The sequence below is a fragment of the Pan troglodytes genome, chromosome 15, assembly GCF_028858775.2.
Source record: "Pan troglodytes isolate AG18354 chromosome 15, NHGRI_mPanTro3-v2.0_pri, whole genome shotgun sequence".
NCBI classification, from domain to species: domain Eukaryota; kingdom Metazoa; phylum Chordata; class Mammalia; order Primates; family Hominidae; genus Pan; species Pan troglodytes.
The window spans coordinates 87,767,134-87,784,616 of record NC_072413.2 but is presented as its reverse complement, the minus strand read 5'-3'; the positions used below and the strand labels follow the sequence as shown (position 1 = coordinate 87,784,616).

Here is a 17,483-nt window from a genome sequence, read left to right as displayed (position 1 = left end):
CTAAGTGAGGGCAGAGTTGGAAATATCAGTCTGGCTGAAGGGCGGAGAGCAGGCATGTGGGGATCTGGGGGACGTTTCGCAGAGCATCAGATACAGGGAAATGCTGCAGACATCCAAGCAGGAAGTGAAAGTGGCTTGGATTCAGGAGGTGGGACAGGATCGGAAAGAAATGAGTGGATTTGATAGATCTATGAGGGGCAACTGATTTGATATGGGGGGCACCAGGAGACAAGAGTTGATGACAGGTGAGGTGGGGTGGGCACTGGTGAGGGGGGAGATGACCAGTTCTCTCCTGGAATTCTGACTTCCATAACTGAGTACAGAAGGTCAGTGGGGTCGAGAGCTCCAGAATAGGCCCTCGTTTGAGCTGAGTTTTAGTCACACTGACATCAGTAGACATTAACGGCCACTTGGCCACTCTTTGTTCCTCAACACAGATACCTCTTTCTCCAGCATGTGCCGTTCTACTTGGAACACTCTTTCCTGCTTATACTTCACTACTCATCCACCAGCCACATCTCAGCCCATCTCAGCCCAAGGGTCAACCTCCTCAGCAGGGAAGTCTTCCCAATTTCCTCAGACTAGGCTCAGTGTTTCTTACTTTTTGTTTTGTTTGTTTGTTTGTTTGTTTGTTTGTTTTGGAGACAGGGTTTTGCTGTGTCGTCCAGGCTGGAGTGCAGTGATGCCATCTCGGTTCACTGCAACCTCTGCCTCCCGGGTTCAAGCGATACTCATGCCTCAGCCTCCAGAGTAGCTGGGATTACGGGTGCACGACACCATGCCCGGCTCATTTTTGTGATTTTAGTAGAGATGGGGTTTCGCCATGTTGCCCACGCTGGTCTCGAACTCCTGGGCTCAAGCGATACACCCGCCTCGGCCTCCCAAATTGCTGGGATGACAGGTATGAGCCACTGCACCCAGCCATCTTTCATAGACTCTTATAACACGCTGTACTTTTCCTTCAAAGCAATTGTTATTATTAAAATTACATAATTAGTTGTTTAAATTCTATTTCTCCCACTAGAACGCATGTTCGGTGACCATATCTGTCTAATTAATACAGCAGACAGGTGGTTCTGGAGCCAGAGTCTCTGGGTTCAAATCTCGACTGCCCCGCTTCCTAGTGGTGTAAATATGGGCAAGATATTTCACCTTGCTGTGCCTCAGTTGCCTTGTATGTAAAATGTGAATTATAATTGTACTTCCTTCATAGAACTTTTGGGAGTGTTAAATGAGTTAATTAGCATAGAGTGTTTATTGCAGTCCTTGGGATGTAATGAGCACTCAATAAATGTTAGCTATTATTATTCATCACTGTGTCTCTAACTACTTGATGGATGGATAATCAGATAGATGGATGGACTAATGAATGGATAGGTGGAAGGATGGAAAGATAGGTAAAGGTGGTAGGAAATAAAACACGGTCTTTACTAAGTTATGTTGATTGAGCATAGTGGAAATGCAAGGAAGCCCAGATGGTATTGTGAAAAGAGGAGCTGGCCCGTTCTTTACAACATAATTACATTTCAAGATATTGAGTCCCCTTAAGATAAACTTTGGTTATCTTATGTAACTTATAAGTAACTTACGGTTACTTTCAGGCAGAGCCTTAAGTAATCTCCATCAAGACTTCTTCAAAGATAAACCAAGTTATTTGTCACTTGACTTCAATAGAGGGGAAAAAAAATCACCACAACCCAACTATCCCCTTCTTAATTAAAAACTGTGCATTTCCCAAATTAACTGATTTTTTAAAAAAAGATATAATCTTAAAGCTCAGTTTAATCTGATTTAAACAATAAATTGATTCATTGGCTTATTCAGTCTTGTGTTTCTCCCTCAAATGATAATGGAATTCCTACTGTGTGTCAGACACTATGATAGGTACCGGGTAGTTACAAAGTCGAATAAGATATCGTCAGGCCAGGCGCTGTGGCTCATACCTGTAATCCTAACACTTTGGGAGGCTGAGGTGAGAGAATCACTTGAGCCCAGGAGTTCAAGACCAGCTTGGGCAACAAAATGAGACTCTTCCTCTACTAAAAGTTAAAAGAATAAAAAATTAGCCAGGCATGGTGGCACATGCCTGTAGTCCTAGCTACTCAGGAGGCTGAGGCGGGAGGATCGCTTGAGCCCAGGAGTTGGAGGATTGCTTGAGCCCAGGAGTTTGAGGTTGCACTAAGCTGTGATCATGCCACTGCACTCTAGCCTGGATGACAGAGTGAGACCCTGCCTCTCAAAAAAAAAAAAAAATATATATATATATATATATATATATATATAGTCATTGTCCTCAAGGAGCTTAAGACCTAAATAAACTTTATAAAAAACATAAGTAAAAACTTATGATAGCTCTACCTGATCAAAATAAAACAAATGCAGAAGCAAAAGCTATTTTCTGAACAAGAGAAGCAGCCTGTTATGGCTCAACCCCACTCTAATCCCAGCTCTGCCCTGGGTTCAATGGTGGGACCTCTGGGGAGAATGGCCAAAGCTGCTCAGTCCCAGATGGAAGGTATTTTCATTACTGTCACTATATTTATGAAAGGAACTCATGTCTGGAATCTCCTTTTCACCCAAAGAATTCTCTTTTTGTAATTTATTACAAAATTCAAGGCCATTTCATTAGGGGGAAATGCGCCATGTCATTATTACAACAACTCCCCCTGTTTTTGTTCAATTTTGAAACTGACAATCTAAAGACTATTTTTAGCTCAGTCAAGTGAGATTATTTGTTTCCTTATTATGAGAAGTTTTTCCTTCAGACTCTAGTTAACATGAATTTTATTCTCACTTATTATGTCACATGCTCCAATTCAATTTATTTTAAAGCGGATTCTTTGGGGAAAACTGTAAAGCTAATTTGAATTGATTCTTTAGAGATTCCATTTTAAATGAAGTGCTATAAAAATTGGCAGGCAAAGTGAAAAAATGGAATTGAATTTTCTTCTTCGGCTACTCATTGGATTCAGAAATCTTGCTTTTCGACACTGCCAAGGGTTTTGATATAATGTTTTATGCAATTTTCATAACATTTATCTTAAACTCCACTGCCTTTGGTTTGGTTGTTCAACTGCAAAATGGTTTCCTGATATTTCCATATAAAAAAAGCAGAGTTTTTGCTACAGGAAAAATTTGGTGTTTTGATACAAACTTTCTAACATCCACTATGGTACCCATCTATAAAACATCTGGTGTAAGGCAGGTGTTTTAATTCTGGAGTGAATATCTAGCCCTTGTGGACAAGCTTGTTAAGGGGAGTGTGGAATAAAACTGCATCCCGAACTTCCTTCCACTTTGAACAGTTTATTTGTCTTTCTTTCAAAGTTGATGGATTTCCAACTTGAGGAAAGTGTGGAAGTAATAGGCAAGAAGCCTGATGGCTTAATTTCCTGTCCCTCACAGACCCCAAGAAGCGCTCATTGTTCCTGAGAATAGTAGGCTCCAAGCTAATCAGAAACAGCCATCGTTGGTGGGGACCGGGGCCCCGGGATTGGTCCGTCTGACTCCAGTTGATGATTTACATCCTATTATTAAGAATCTAATGGGAAATACATCGAAAACACATGTCTGCCATTTCATTTTGAGACATACTTGTTTTCTTTGATGTGTTTTTTAAAGGGAGATTTATTTCACACTCATCTTTTCCCTTGAATTCCCTATACAGCCACTATCGTTCCTATTGACCCAGCTGGTAAGCTCATCGCCAGCTCACCAAGGGTCTTCGCTCACTTTGGCTCTGCTGCCATTGAATATAGCACCGAATACTCAGAGTGACTTCCCCAAACTCAGGTTGGCTTTGAAAGCAACAAATCATTGTTGCATGAGTTTTTGTTCTGATTACAGAGACGATAGTCATGTGAAGTTAATGCAGGTGTCATTAGGGTTTCGGCAAAAGGAGCAGACCCAAGACCGACTTCTCCATCAGACACACAATGTCTACAGCCCTGGATACTTGCAGGGCCCAATTTTAATTATAATTTATTTTAAGATTGGAGGAAAATGAGTATAATAGTGAATACATAATAATGAATCCAGCCTAGGTAGTATTTTTTTATACCAACATAATTACAAAATATAATTTTTGGGGGGGCAGGGAGGAGTCTCGCTCTGTTGCCCAGGCTGAAGTGCAGTGGCCTCCCAGGTTCAAGCAATTATCCTGCCTCAGCCTCCCTAGTAGCTGGGATTACAGACACCTGACACCAAGCCTGGCTAATTTTTGTATTTTTAGTAGAGATGGAGTTTCTCCATGTTGGCCAGGCTGGTCTTGAACCCCTGACCTCAGGTGATCCACCCACCTCGGCCCCCCAAAGTGCTGGGATTACAGGTGTGAGCCACCACAGTTGGCCTAAACTATAATTTTTTAAAAATGTTTTAACAGTAGAATAAGGCCCATGAAGGCAAAGTGGCTCAGCGCGTAGAAATCATAATTCATCTCTGAGCAGAACTGCTGTGAGTAACATGGAATAAGGGACTGAGTCTCAGGATTGGCTTTTCTGTGACTGTGACAGCTGATGGAGAGGTCTCAGCAGAGCTGCTAGACCTCTGTATCTGCAGATGGGCTTGAGGTTACCCTAGGTCACAAAGCCAGCAGTTGAGAAAAAAAGCCGGATGTGAAGGCTGTGGTTCTCAACCTGGGACGACTTTGTCCCCCAGAAGACATTTGGAGTTGATGTCTGGAGACAGTTTGGGTGGCCACAACTTAGGTGAGAGTGACGACTATCTAGTGAGAAGAGGCCAGGAACGCTGCTAAACACTGCAATGCACAGGACAGCCTCTGACCACAGTTACCTGGCTTGAAAGAGCAACAGTGCTGAGGCTGAGAGACCCTTATGTGAAGAAAGGCCACAACCTATAAGCCATGTCTGCCTCCTGCAGCCCCCCTCAGTGAAGGGATAACCCAAAGCAGGAGTTGCCGTCCCTCATCATTGAAGAACACTTGCACCTGGGAGGATTTGGCGATGCTGAAGAGGGATATGGGGCAGCTGCTGAGGAACTGCAGGGCTGGCTGCCCCGAGCCACCGGGTGAGTCAGCAGATCAGTGGCAACGCACTGGAGCTACAGTAACAATGCACAGTGCCCCGCACCCACCTGCGGAGCGTGAGAGCTGCTGCTTCACTTCCACCTTCCATATCTCATGCAAATTTCTCTCCTGGTCAGCCCTAACTTGAAACCCTACAGGAAAGGAACTCTAGAAAATGTAGTTCCAGGTTCACTAAATTGCCATAGTCCAAGCCCCCCACAGTAGACCCTGAGGGGCTCTGCTCACCAGCACTTTATACCTGTGAAGTGGTGTTTTCTTCACCTCACTCCAGACTTCGCATGCGTTGAAATTGGATGTGCTATTGCAATTGTTTAAATCCACAAACACCTGGTGTGCTTTAGACTGCTGGCTGTGCATCCACATCTTTCTTTCAGAAATACAGCTGTGGCTGCACGCACAGCTCCCCAGACAGAGCCATGAACCAGCTTCCCATGCAGTTAGGGGTGGCCGTATCACTGCTACTTATCACATGCATGTTTGGGCAAGTGGGTGTGCCGGCTCCAGAGCTGCACCTGTGGACGCCAGCTGCATACCCTTCCACGTGCTCTTTCCCCTTCCCATCAGCTGGAACCCAAATCTGAGGCAACCCAGCTTCAACCACACGATGACAAGAACAGAGCAGCAGGATGGAGAGATCTTGGAGATTTTATACCCTAAAGCACCTGCATCGTACTCTTCTTTTTTCCTAAGGAGCTCTGAGTGAGCTTCTTAATCACTTAGGTCGTGAATAATAAAAACCAACCGAGGCCAGATGCAGTGGCTCACACCTGTAATCCCAACACTTTGGGACGCCAAGGCAGGAGGATGGCTTGAGGTCAGGAGTTTGAGACCAGCCTGACCAACACAGCAAGACCTTGTTTCTAAAAAAGGAAGGAAGGAAGGAACAAAGGAAGGAAAAAGAGGAAAGGAAGGAAGGAAGGAAAAAGAGAGAGGGAAGGAAGGAAGGAAAAGGAAGGAAGGAAGGAATGAAGGAGGGAGGGAAGGAAGGAGGGAGGGAGGGAAGGAAGGAGGGAGGGAGGGAAGGAAGGAGGGAGGGAGGGAAGGAAGGAGGGAGGGAGGGAAGGAAGGAGGGAGGGAGGGAAGGAAGGAAGGAAGAAGGGAGGGAGGGAGGAAGGAAGGAAAAAAATTAAAACCAACTGAAATTGGCTGGGCACAGTGGTTCATGTCTGTAATCCCAGCACTTTGGGAGGCTGAGGCGGGAGGATAGCTTAAGCCCAAGAGTTTGAGACCAGCTTAAGCAACATAGTAAAACCCTGTCTCTACAAAAAATACGAAAACTAGCCAGGCATGGTGATGTGCACCTATGGTTCCAGCTACTCAAGAGGCTGAGGCAGGAGGATTGCTTGAGCCTAGGAGTTTGAGGCTGCAGTGAGCTGTGATGGTGCCATTTCACACTCCAGCCTGCCTCCTTTTAGAGACAGCAATACCCTGTCTCTATAAAAGAAAGAAAGAAGGAAAGAAAGAAAGAAAGAAAGAAAGAAAGAAAGAAAGAAAAGAAAAGAAGACAAGACAGACTTTTCACTTAAGCAGAAAAGGGAATGTATTTCTTCCCATAACTGGGAGGTTCAGGCTGAGTTTCAGGCATAACTGGATCTAGGGGTTCAAAGCATGTCATTAGGATTCTCCGTCTCCCAACATTGGCTTCTTGCAGGAGTCCAGGGAAGATGGCTTAGAGAAGTTCCAGGCTCACAATTCCCTTCTAGCTCATGACCCAGGAGAAAACAGGAGCTTCTCTCTCTCAAGGCATACTTAACTATGAAGAGGAAATGCAGAACGGTCCCTCTGGGGTTGCAGGCTCACCCCGAACCAATCACTGCAAACCTCAGAAGAAGGGAGATTAGAATGAACCTGTAAAATCAGTAGCCGTTACAGCCCACTTGGGAAGTTAACCAACATTACCAGGCAGTGAAGACAGTGCTGGTGGGGGGTAAAATCAGGAAGCCGCAATTGAGGTTCAGGGAAGGAAAACCATTCTCAGCTGAGGTCGTTAGGAATGCCTTCAAAGGACAGGTAGGATTTGAGCTGGGCATTGGGAGACCTAAAGTTTAAAAACGGATGAAGAAGAAAATACCGTACTTTGATTCCTGGTCATTTTCTAAGGCTCAAGGAAGCTAGCAGCCCAGGGGGATGTAAAGGATCGTGTTGGTTTTCTTCCCTTTGCCACTGGTTCAGGATGAGAAGTGTTTTTCTTCGAGCATCGAGTCCTTCCAGAGACTGACAGAAAGGGGGAGAATTTGGATACGAGGACAAAAATCTCCAGCACAGGCACTCACATGTAAAGCAGGAGGAAAACGCCATGCTTCTCCCCAACCTGAGGAACAGCTGGTAAGTGTAACTGGCAGTTTCCTTAATCAGTCCAGAAAGACTTGTTATATAAATAAATGATTCAAATAGGAAGTGACTTACCTTAGGAAACATGCCTTGCTCTTTTTTGTTTTTCATGTTCCTAGAATGGTTTCTTTCAGGGTTGGGGTAGAACAGCTTGTAATTTTAATATACATTTATTAATTCTAAAACTGTCTAGTGTTACGATTTTAGGAATACATTTTTATGAGGATTCAAGTAGCATAATAATTTTCCAACAAGCTATGCTAGCAGAGCCAAGGGCTCAATTCTTTAGGACAGGGGTCGGTCCTTTTATCTGTAAACATCCTGTGCTGTTGGCTGGGTTCAAGGGTATGGTAACTGGCTTGACCTTAAAAGGTGCTGGAGGTGATGGTGGTGACTATGCTACTGCTGCTGCTGATAGCAACTATTGATCTCACAGGTGAGGCCAACTGCAATATAAACCCCATCCTCTTTATTCTAAGGGAACCATTACACTCTCTGTGTATGATGGATGATTGTTTGATGACGGTTAGATCAGATCAGAGATTTATTGTTTCCTACTTGTTGGTGATGTAATGATGACTTTAGGCACAAAGTTCTTTCCATTGATAGGCAAGTTTGCCCCTTCAAGCAGGGAGTGGGAGATGTCCTCGTGTTTGGTTTAGGCTGAGTCTCTCCAGACCAGTTTGTCTTTAGAGCCCATTGGAAGCCGTACAGCAGCTCAGTATCTGTTGTCTGTTCCCACGGTGGCTAGTGGGGATGGGGCTTATCATTTCTATGAGAACTGTCATGAATCATATAGGGGGAATCCTGACTTGAGGCGAGTAGAGGCACACAATTAGTTAATTGCATCGATTTTACTGGTGGATTGCTCCCTATCTCAGTTCCCACACATTGCTATGTAGCTTGCAGTGTCTCTTATGGTGGGAATACACTTCTCTGCTCCATTGATATTGGACTTGGCACCATGACTTGCTCTGGCTAATGAGATGCAAGCGGAAGGGAGTCTGTGTGGGTAGGAGCTGAAGCTTTGGAGGCTTCACCCTTTCTTTCTTTCTCATTTATTCCTTTCCCTCTTCCATGGGAATGGCATGTCCCCGATGGGCACCGCTCTTTCAGCCTGGGCTGTCACATGCAATGTGAGTGAGAAATACATACTTGTTATTGTGAGCCACTGAGATGTTAGGGGCACTTGTTACAACACGTAACCTAGTGAAAGCTGACTGATACAAATGGTCACTTACTGTCCTGGTCATTCTGGTGAGAAATGGTCCAACTCTTAAACATGTGGCTACAGACTGAGCTTGTAACAACTCTACCCAAGAAAAACATCCTAAATCAAAGAAAACGAATGAACTACAGTCAGATTAAACCAACAATAACAAGAAGCCAATTTCGTATATCAAATTTGCAAGGGCTATAAAAATAATAGTATTAGAAAGAGTATACCAGAAACAAGCATTCTTAGACATTGTTAGTGGAAGTATAATTAGAACCACAATGCTGGAGATAAATTCAGGAGCAATACTGATACCAATAATAGATGGTATTTATAGAGTGCCTTTATGTGCCAGGCTCTACTATTTTAAGTTTTTTTTTTGTTTTTTTTTTGTTTTTGTTTTTTTTTAGAGGGAGTCTCACTCTGTCACTCAGGCTGGAGTGCAGTGGCGCAATCTCGGCTCACTGTAAGCTCCGCCTCCCGGGTTCACACCATTCTCCTGCCTCAGCCTCCTGAGTAGCTGCGACTACAGGCGTCCGCCACCACACCTGGCTAATTTTTTGTATTTTTAATAGAGACGGGGTTTCACCGTGTTAGCCAGGATGGTCTCAATCTCCTGACCTTGTCATCTGCCCGCTTCTGTCTCCCAAAGTGCTGGGATTACAGGTGTGAGCCACTGTGCCCAGCCTACTATTTTAAGTTTTATTGACCTTACTTGAATTAATAAAATTGATTTACATGTACTAACTTAATTCTTGTAATCATCTTGTAGGGAAGGTATTATTCTTAAAAATATATATATTTCAAAACCCTTAAAAATGTTTCTTTGCTCTTTGACGCACATCTGGGAGTTTATCCTAAGGAAATAATTACAGATGAGGTGAAAAAGTTTTATCTAAGAATGTTCGTGGCAGAATCGTTCATAATTGTGAAACTCAGAAGCAATATAAACATCCAGAAAATTGGAATCTTTTAAAAAAATTGAACGCTTTAAAAGAGATATAAAAATATATGGTGGACATGAGAAGACTTTTATTTCCATTAAGTAAAAAAAGCAGCACTTTTTTTTTTTTTTAGTGGCAGGGCACAGTGGCTCACACCTATAATCCCAGCACTTTGGGAAGCCGAGGCAGGGGGACCACTTGAGGTCAGGAGTTCGAGACCAGCCTGGCCAACGTGGTGAAACCCTGTCTTTACTAAAAATAAAAAAAAATTAGCTGGGTGTGGTGGCATGCACCTGTAGTTCCAGCTACTAGGGAGGCTGAGGCAGGAGAATCACTTGAACCCAGGAGACAGAGATTGTGGTGAGCCAAGATCGCGCCACTGCACTCCAGCCTGAGTGACAAGAGTGAAACTTCGTCTCAAAAATATATATAAAATAAAATTAAAAATAAAATAATTTTAAAAAGCAGTTTAGTGAAAAATGCAGTGTAGACCTGCATTGTGTAATACAATAGCCACCAGCAACGTGAGCACTTAAAATGTGACTAGTCTGGGCCAGGCACAGTGGCTCATGCCTATAATCCCAGCACTTTGGGAGGCTGAGGTGGGTGGACCACCTAAGGTCAGAATTCGAGACCAGCCTGACCAACATGGAGAAACCCAGTCTCTACTAAAAATACAAAATTAGCCGGGCGTGGTGGCACGTGCCTGTAATCCCAGCTACTCGGGAGGCTGAGGCAGGAGAATCGCTTGAACCTGAGAGGAGGAGGTTGTGGTAAGCTGAGATTGTGCCACTGCACTCTAGCCTGGGCAATGAGAGCAAAACTGCGTCTCAAAAAAAAAAAAAATGTGACTAGTCTGAATTGAGAAGTGCTGTAAGTGAAGACTTAATATGGAAATAAAAGAATATAACAATATTTCATTAATTTTTATGTTGATTCAAGGTTGAAATGATAATATTTGGGGCATATTACTGACATTAATTTCCCCTGCTTTTTTTGTACTTTAAAAAAATGTGGCTACTAGAAAAACTTGAAATTTCCTATGTGGCTCATATTTATTTTAGGACTTGTGACCACACAGTTTCTGTTACAACTGCTCACTTGCGTTGTAAGTCAAAGCAGCCATAGATGACATAGAAATGAATGGACATCTCCGTGTTTTAATAAAACTTTATTTATAAAAACAGGTAGCCAACCAGGAGGGCTATAGTTTGCTTAACCGTGGTCTAGACCAGAGTTTCCTAACCTTGGGCCTTTTGACATTTGGGGCTAGGTAATTTGTTGTTGTTGAGGGCTGGCCTGTGCGTTTTAGGATGTTTAGCAGTATCTCTGGCCTCAACCACTAGATGCCAGTATCACCACCTGCCCCAGTTTTGACAACCTAAAATGTCTGCAGACATTGCTGAATGTCTTCTGTGGGGGAAAAATCACCCTGATTGAGAACCACTGGTCTAGCTCATATGATTTTATTTCCGAGAAAACAAAAACTGTGTGCATGTGTAGTGTTCTGGATGGGTACACACCAAGGTGCAGGAGTTACATATTTGGTTTTTTCCCCCATCTTTTCATTTTTGTGCATTTTCTAAATTAAGCATAGGTTATTTAATATGTAAAAAGGAACAATCGTGGGGCTGGATGTGGTAACTCAGGCCTGTAGTCCCAGCTACTTGGGAGGCTGAGATGGGAGGATCGCTTGAGCCCAGGTGTTCCAGATGCTTCTGGGCAACATAGAGAGACCCCATTGCAAAAAAAGTAGGGGGATGGGGAAAATAAATAAATAAAACAATTGTGTAGACAAAGAAAGCCAAAAAGACAAAGATAAAATGAGACTCAGAAAGAAATCCACGTGTAGAAAAGAAAGTGAGAGTTGGGGGAGAATGCTACTTCATCCCCAAAAGACAAGTTCTCTACTTGGCCAGGCCCTCAACTGCCACTCCAAGATGTAATATCAAGGGCAGCAGATGTGGTTGGGCCAATGATCTCTGGGTTGATTATGGGTTTGGAAAAATACATCTGCCACACTGGAGTAGGCAGGCCCTCGCCTGGTGTGGTGTAACTATTTACCAAAAGGAAGCAGGCTTGATTTTGATGTACACACCACATCTCCTCAGGTGTAAGGCACACTGGGACCTCCACTGCTTGAGTCCACCAGGGAAAGGAGGAAGTAAGGAGTTAGACAAGATTTCAGAATGAAAAATTGAAACACTGACTGCACTGAACTACTTCCCACAAAAGCCCAGGCAGTAACATTTTAGCAACTAAAAAATCAGTGCCAATTTACTGATATTTAAAATTCATGTTATTATAAATCAATTATTATTATAAGTAACTTTACTTTGTGCTTGCCTTGCACCGGGCAGTGTACCTCATTTAATCTTCCATAATCTTCCTTATAGTGCTGAAAGGTAGGTGCTGTGCTTAGGATAGTTTTCCAGTTGTGGAACCCAAATCTCGGAGATGGTAAGTTATATGCCTAAGTCCCACAGCTAGCAAGAGATGGAACCAAGGCTGTAGGCCACTCTCTGAGTTGACAAGTCATGCCCTTGTGATCTAAACTACAAGGGTGTACATTTTCTCTTGGGATTCAAGTTCTTATTTTGAAAGAGAAATACATAGCTCCTAAGAATTATGGTTTTTTGGAATTAGTCCTTTCCAGGAAAAAAAAGACTTTGCTCACTGTCATCATTGGTGAGAAGCTAATAAGCATGTCAAGTTCAGGTGTAGTTTGAGCAACTCAGTGAAGAGGTGGAGAGAGGTGAGGCAAAGGTCTAGGCAGGAAGTGACCCTGAAAGTTGGGTGGCCTGATACTGGGATCTGGGTGGTGGGTCCATCAGAAAAGGGCCCCAGCCAGTGTCTGGAGAGATTGAGGGCATGACAGAGAGAGACTAGACTCCATAGAGAGGGCATTGGCAAGAGCTGGACAGGCCGCCATCATGGAAGAGGGGTGCTGGGAGGGAAACTGATTCAGAAGTACAATTCTCTGGTGTGCAGGCACAGAAGTGCCAAGCAGCAGTCCTACAGCATGACCATGGACATTAACTCACTGACTGCTCTGTGTGGGAGTCGGTCAGCTCCAGAGGGGGGGGCGAGCTGGCAGATGAAGGGTAGAGGTGATGCCAGGTGTCTGGAGTAGGGAAGGCAGGTGTGGCAGAAGCTGTGGATGGCCCCCAATGCCTGTTCTTCCCTTCTGCCTTGGTACTAGAGCTCCCAAATTTTATGAATAACTGGGCACATGGCCACCAACCTCCCTTGCAGCTCAGTGTGACCATGCCCTTCTTCTCCTACTATCCTTCCTCTGGTAGGGATGCAATGGCTGGAACTCCAGCAGCCATTTGAGACCATGAGGTGGGTTTGGCATGGTGGCTCATGCCTGTAATCCCAGCATTTTGGGACACCAAGGTGGGAGGATCACTTGAGGCCAGGAGTCGAGACCAGCCTGGGCAACCAAAGTATAAATGCATCTACAGAAACTGTTGGTCCACACAGTGTCATAAGAATTTTGAAGGCCAGGCGTGGTGGTGGCTCATGCTTGTCAGCCCAGCAGTTTGGGAGGCTGAGATGGGAAGATCACTTGAGCCCAGGAGTTTGAGAACAACCTAGGTAACATAGCAAGAGCCTGACTCTACAAAAAATAAATAAATAAATAAACTAGGTATGGGGGTGTGTGCCTGTAGTCCTAGCTATGTTGGAGGCTGAGGTGGGAGGATTGCTTGAGCCAGGAGGTTGAGGCTGCACTACAGTGAGCTATAACTGAGCCACTGCACTGCAGCCTGGGTGACAGAGTGACATCCTTTCTCAAAAAAAAAAAAAAAAAAAAAAAAAAAAGACCATGAGGTGGGTACTCTTGTGATTGGTGGAGCGAGAACATGGAGACTGGCTTCCTAGTGTTTGCAAAACTGCCAGATACCAGGACAGTCTCCCCTCTGCTCACTTCCAGACTTGGTTTCTATTAGACAATTACATGTGTATCTTGTTAAATTTGTTATTATTTGAAGTTTTCTACCATTTCTAATTAAGCTGAAGTTAATTTTAACTAACTTGGCAAGGACTGACATATTCGTTTTTTGTTTTTATTATTTATTTATTTTTATTTTTATATTTTTGAGATGGAGTTTCACTCTTTGTTGCTCAGGCTGGAGTGCAGTGGTGCGATCTCAGCTCACTGCAACCTCTGCCTCCTGGGTTCTAGCAATTATCCTGTCTCAGTCTCCCGACTAGCTAGGATTACAGGCACCCACCACCACACCTGGCTAATTTTTGTAGTTTTAGTAGAGTCGGGATTTCACCATGTTGGCCAGACTGGTCTCAAACTCCTGACCTCAGGTGATCCGCCTGCCTCGGCCTCCCGAAGTGTTGGGATTACAGGTGTGAGCCACCATGCCTGGCCTGTTTTCATTTTTGATTCGGGGGTACATGTGCAGGTTTGTTACAAGGGTATATTGTGTGATGCTGAGGTTCGGGCTTCTGTTGATCCCATCGCCCAAATAGTGAACATGGTACCCAATAGGAAGCCTTCCCAGCCATTTCCCCCCTCCCTTCCGCCCCTCTTTTGGAGTCTCAGTATCTATTGTTCCCATCTTTATGTCTGTGTGTCCCCATGTTTAACTCTCACAAGTGAGACCATGCAGTATTTGGATTTCCGTTTCTGCATTAATAGGACTGACATTTTCTAATGCTGGCCTTAGAAGGCTGGCTCCCCCTCCCAGCTCCCTTCCTATAGCATAGATTCTATATAAACTCATTCTAGTTTGAATTAATAGGAATTTAAAGTTACTTTAAGTGAATGAGCGCGAACACGTTCACCAACCTGACTATTCCAGAACATGTTGTAATTGCTGCAGTTGTTTCAGTTCAGGTCCTCATCCACTCCTGTCCCTTCCACCCTCCCACCGGGGTCTGAAGGTACAACTGAATTTACAAACAGAGAGCTCTTCTCCCCAAGAAAATTCAGAGTCACAACCATCATTACCACTTCCTCAGCTTCGTACCCCATTCTAATACCTGCAGTGATGATCTGCATCTCACGCTCTGTCTTCCATTCCTACCTCTGACAAAGCTTAGTTCCTGCTCCCCTCCCTAGGTGCCCTGGATCCCAGCCTCTCCTGCCTCCCCTAGGACTGAAACCCAATCCTCATCTCATTTCCTGCCTGTAAAACAACTGCTTCCCACAATAATTCATTATCCCCATCAGCAATTGACCTTTTATTGTGTGTTTGTTGATATTACAATTCTAGGGTATGTGATAAAGGTGTGGTTGTAGGAATGGATCCTCAGGAAATAGACTTTGAGATAGATGTTCCTAGGGAAGAGTTTTGGGGGAAACCTGCACGAGAATGAAGGAAGAAGGACTGGACAGAGAAAGAAGTTGAACTTCTTGGCAATTGTGAGAAAGGGCTCAGCTCACCCCATGGGGACCTCTGAAGATGGCTGGTCCTTCAGAGATGTCTGGGATTGAGGCAGGGGACTGAGTGCCTTAGTCCTTTGAGTCCTTTGTGTCTCCAAGCAGCACGTTCCAGTTCCCACTACAGATGCATTGAAGGATTTTGGCTGGTTATGGTGAGACTTCTCAGGGTGGTTGGGTGGCTACCTCTGGGGTCTAATACTTAAATCTCTGAGGCCCAGAACATGAATTTTCTTTATATGTCCATAGCTGATCAGTCTTTCTATGACAAATCACACTAATTAAATTTAGACAAGACAAATGAATACATGACAAATGGATTTGTTTACAATGAGATTGTCTCTTTGCAGTGATCAAAATGCTTGTGTTCCTACATGTTCTCACTTATAAGTGCGAGCTGAATGATGAGAACACATGGACACGTGGTGGGGAACAACACACACTGGGGCCTGTGTGGGGACAGTAGGGGAAGGGAGAGCATCAGGAAGAATAGCTAATGGATGCTGGGCTTAATACCTAGTATCCATTAGCTAGGTATTGGGTTGATCTGTGCAGCAAACCACCGTGGCACGTTTACCTATGTAACAAACCTGCACATCCTGCACATGTAGCCCGGAACTTAAGATAAAAGTTGATGGAAAAAAAGTTTGTGTTAGTTATCTCTAATATTCATTTCCCAGTATCAACACAGGGGAAAGATGGTAGCTGTGTAGAGGTCTAAAAGTCATTAAGTCCAAATTAAAGGCAGGAAGTCAGCATGGTCCAATAAATCTCTCTGTAAGAAGAAAAACTGAAGGTATTTGATGCTTCAGATGGAAGGAGTAAGAAGCTAGAAAATATTCATGATGTGGCAAGGACAAAATATGTTTCTTCTTTCTACAGAAAAAAAAGTCTAGGAAGAACTCAAAAAGGTACAAGAAAATCATGGTCCAAATAGAGGCAAAATAAAATGAATCGTAATTTTGAGTAACTGCAGGGATGTAATAAAAGAAAATCAATTCGGCTGTGCTCCTGGGAACATACTCCTTTGAGTCAACCAAAAGGTGATGACACTGAATGCAAGAGGAAGAAGTGTGATCCTAACGCAGTCCTTGGCTCTCCAGGGAACAATATTTACCCGCTCACAATAATGTTAATGCAGTTCATTGGCTTCGAACTAGCAGAATTAACCCATAGACCAAGCACAGAGGACTCATCATGGTTGCAGAACAGAATGTAATGTTACCAATCAGAACAATGGAAAAACAAAGATCAAGCTGGAAGAAGTTGAAAGGGGAAAGTGGGGGAGCTGGTATCTCCATCTCATACTGTGTGGAGTTAAGAAATATTGTTGAAAGTTCATGGAATGAGGCCAAATGTGGTGGATTATGCCTGAAATCCCAGCACTTTGGGAGGCTGGGGCAGGAAGACCACTTGAGGCCAAGAGTCTGAGACCAGCCTGGGTAACATAGCAAGATCATATCTCTCCAAAAAGAAAAAATTAAAAATTAGCCAGGTGTGTTGACACGTGCCTGTAATCCCAGCTACTTGGGAGGCTGAGGCAGGAGCATTGCTGGTGCCCAGGAGTTCAAGGCTGCCGTGATCCGTGTTCACACCACTGCACTCCAGCCTGGGTGACAGAATGAGGTCCTGTCTCAAAATAAATAAATAAGGTAAGTTCATAGAGTGAGAACTGGAATTTTAAGTATATTACTTAAAATTATGTAAGTAACCAATGGAAGGATTAAAAATAATACTAAAACCACCAAACTTTGGAAGGGAGAAGTGAAAGTGGAGGCAGAGTTAGTAGATGTTTACCTTTCAAAATAGGTAGACCATGTATACTATTGGTAAATTATGAAGGAGAAGAGTAAGCATATGATTTAAGGTTATGGAGGTAACCACCAGGAAAAACAAAAACAGAAGCAGTCAAGCGGTTGGCGTTGGGAAGCAGCTGCAGGTGGAGGCGATGTGGGAGGTAGAAGGTTACTTCTGTAGCATTTTATCTTTTCATCCTATGCATGTATTTCTTGGAAATTATGGAAAACAGGTATGATTTTAAAAATCACCAGGTAGAGTTTAATTATTAATCAAAAGGAGGTTTGGCCAGTATAGACTCAAAATGATTTGGGGGACAGCTCTCTTATGTTCTAGAAAAGCCCAGTGAAATCCTACTCTCCAGCAATGGAGAACACATTTTTGGTGCTCCCCTAATTTCAGGGCCTAACTCTACTGAAAAGAATTGGGTCCACACAGACACACTTAAATGTGCGGGACTCTTTGTTTCACGAACCTCTCCTTTGTGTCCCGACAAGACAAATCAATGTCAGAGGACCACCTCTGACTTCTCCCCAAGCAAGCTCATTCAATCCTTTGTTGCTCAAAATAGGGAATAACTGGAGCCATGGTCCTAATGCTGGCAGCACATTAGACTTTCTTGTGGAGCTTTAAAAATATACCCTTGCCCAGGCCCCACCCCAGGCCAATTAAATCTGTGGCCCCAGCTTTGGTACTTTTTTATTTTAAAAAATTCCCCAGGTGCTTCTATTGTGCGGTTGGAATTAGAAG

At 43.8% G+C, this 17,483-nt stretch overlaps 1 long non-coding RNA gene across 1 annotated transcript; it reads left to right on the top strand.

Moving 5' to 3' along the window:
- Window positions 1–6,852: 6,852 nt before the first annotated feature.
- Window positions 6,853–16,588, top strand: LOC134808311 (uncharacterized). The gene is made up of 2 exons (XR_010151001.1): window positions 6,853–7,369; window positions 15,819–16,588. It is a non-coding gene; the product is annotated as an uncharacterized LOC134808311 (long non-coding RNA).
- The last annotated feature ends 895 nt before the right edge of the window (window positions 16,589–17,483 follow it).